Source organism: Colobus angolensis, unplaced genomic scaffold, assembly GCF_000951035.1.
Source record: "Colobus angolensis palliatus isolate OR3802 unplaced genomic scaffold, Cang.pa_1.0 Scaffold24, whole genome shotgun sequence".
NCBI classification, from domain to species: Eukaryota; Metazoa; Chordata; class Mammalia; order Primates; family Cercopithecidae; genus Colobus; species Colobus angolensis.
In genome coordinates, this window is record NW_012115599.1 from 10,250,542 (window position 1) to 10,253,492 (window position 2,951).

Consider the following 2,951-nt stretch of genomic DNA (forward strand, 5'->3'; position numbering starts at 1 on the left):
AGGCTTGAGCCACCGCGCCTGGCCGAGTCAAGTGTATTTTCATCTAAAAATGATAGGCTGGTTGTTTTTACATGGGTACTCTGTGGAGTGGGGCCCACCCTCAGTTCACCACGAAGACATCCCCCCAAGGCTGACATGGATCATGCTGGGAAACCAGGTAAAAGGGGCCTGGGAAGACTCAGAGAGGAACTCTGGGTGCCTCAAGGCATGACTGCAAGGAAGACTTGGCACCACGGGGAGCACAGATGTGGGCTTGGAGATGGAGCGCAGGAGAAAGGGGCAGAGCGGGGAGTGTTGTTCGTCAGGCAGCCCCAGCCCTCAGGGAGCTCCTCTGTGTGCCTAGCACAGAGTGTGGCCTGGCAGGGACGTGGAGAAGAAGGCCTGGCCCTGCCCCACCCTCACAAGGATTCCCGTCTGGCAGGCAGGGGAGACAGAAACTGGCACCCGAACCACCGAAAGGATGACTCACTGGCTCAGCAGGCACGAAGGTCTGCACAGGCACGAGAAACCTACGGCCAGGGCACAGCCCCACACGGGGCTTCGGCTACCTTAGGAGCATTTTATTTTTTTATTGAGAGATTTCAATGTTTAAATATAATTAGTAAATTTTTTTCATCTAACAACTTTTAATTTTGAAAAATTTCAAACCGACAAATTGAACAAATCATACAATGATACCACCCACTGAATTCACTAATTATTAACATTTGTGCCACATTTGCTCTCTGTCTCTCTCTATGTGTATTTTATTTTTTTCTGAACCATTTGAGAATAAATTACAGGCATTATGACACCTCACCCTTATATATGTAGCTGGTGTCTCCTAAGAACAAGCCATTCTTCTACCTATCCACGGTGTCATGGTCACACTCAGGAAATTTCACATTGATACAGTATTATTATTTTTATTTTTTTGAGATGGAGTTTTGCTCTTGTTGCCCGGGCTGGAGTACAGTGACGCGATCTGGGTTCACTGCAACCTCCACCATCTGGGTTCAAGCGATTCTCCTGCCTCAACCTCCCGAGTTGCTGGGATTACAAGTGTACACCACCACACCCGGCTAATTTTTGTATTTTTAGTAGAGATGGGGCTGTTGGTCAGGCTGTTCTCGAACTCCTGGCCTCAGGTGATCCGCTCACCTCGGTCTCCCAAAGTGCTGGGATTACAGGTGTGAGCCACTGCACCCAGCTGATACAATATTATTATCTAGATATGTTACAAAATCAAATTGCTCCCAGTGGTCCCAAGAGCGACCTTGATGGCTTTATTTTACCCCAGAAAGAATCCAAGCAAGGATCATACATTTAATTTAGTTGTCAGAATATTTTCTATCTTAAGCTGGAAGGCAGCTGCATGCGTGTTGTTATTCTTTGTGCCTCTTTGTAGTTCACTATTTTAAGTAATTTTTAAAGAACTACTTTCATTCACAAGTGTGAATCAGTTCAACTCTAATTTACAGATGTGAATCACCAGGAACAGTAGCCAATCCCCACATCCTTTCTGTTTGGCTTTGGGATGTAACTCTGCATCTGAATGCAGGTGTGTTCCCAGTCCTAGAAATGGACTGTGTCCTGATTGCAGTTTAACACGTTTTGCGGACACCTCCCTGACTGGCCCCAACCTGTCCAGCTAGACTCCTCCTGTCCTCTGGAGGTCATCAAAGACTGAGGTTGCAAAGGGCTTCTCTGTTTGCAGAGTAAACAGAGGGGGTTGTGATGTCAACAGAGTACAGCTCAAGTACAGCAGATGCTTAAAAAGCAAAGCGAGATCTGCCTCTGATAACGGGGACTGGGTTGATAAGAGGAGAAACTGGAGGGACACAGTTCCTTCCTCAAGAAGCTGGTAGCTCACCCGCACTGGATGCCCTACCTGAGCTATGGAGGAGGGGGAAAGAGAAAGAGAAGGAGAGGGAAGGGAGAGAATGTTTTTTGGTCGAATCCTCACTGCCACACTGGCGGTGGGTTTCATGATCCCCATGGTGGAGGTAAGGAAACTGAGGCCTGAACCAGTAGGCAGAGTTGGCAACAGAATCCATCAGGTGCCAGGGTGCTGAGAGTTTGCAGAGAAGAGAGGACAGTTAGCCAAAGCAGGTAGAGAAAAGAGGATGACAGGGGTAGGTGGGTGCATAGTGGGCATGGGCCTGGTGAGGTGGTGGGGCAAGGCCTGAGGGGGTGCGGGGCTGGATGCCCCTCCACTGGAACTGGAGACCATTTCTCAGCTCTGGGTCTCAGGGTCATGGAAAATGATGATAAGAAGGCAGGTAAATTCATAGGATCAGCTTCAGAGGTGCCTTGAACAAGTAATTAAATCCTCAATGGGTCTCACTTTCCCATTTATAAAATGGGAGCATAGCAGCCCCCTGAGGTGTGCTGTGAGGGCCAGATGAGCTAGTGCCCAACGCCACTGGGCTGCACTGGTTGAAGCCAGCAGATTTGGCCAGGATGGGGACAGCAGGGCCTGAGCTGGGAGGGTAGAGGCCCAGGTGGGGCAGGTAGAGCCCTAAATGGGATAGGTAGAGGCCTGGTGACACAGGTAAAAGCCTAAGTGGGACAGGTGGAGGCCTGGGTGACACAGGTGGAGGCCTGGGTAACACAGGTAGAGGTCTAGGTGGGGCAGGTGGAGGCTGAGGTGGGACAGGTAGAGGCCTAGGTGAGGCAGATGGAGGCCTGGGTGGGACAGGTGGAAGCCTAGGTGGGACAGGTGGAGGCTTAGGTGGGAAAGGTGGAGGCCTGGGTAGGACAGGTAGAGGCCGAGGTGGGACAGGCAGAGGCTGAGGTGGGGCAGGTGGAGGCCTGGGTGGGACAGGTGGAGTCCTGGGTGGGTCAGGTGGAGGCGAGGTGGGACAGGTGGAGGCCGAGGTGGGGCAGGTGGAGGCCGAGGTGGGACAGGTGGAGGCCGAGGTGGGGCAGGTGGAGGCTGAGGTGGGGCAGGTGGAGGCCGAGGTGGGACA

At 51.6% G+C, this 2,951-nt stretch overlaps 1 protein-coding gene across 2 annotated transcripts in view; it reads right to left on the bottom strand.

The window, feature by feature from the left end:
- The window catches only part of FGD2 (FYVE, RhoGEF and PH domain containing 2), a 23,568-nt gene that overhangs the window by 3,880 nt on the left and 16,737 nt on the right, over positions 1 to 2,951 (bottom strand). The gene's annotated exons all lie outside the window — the stretch shown is intronic.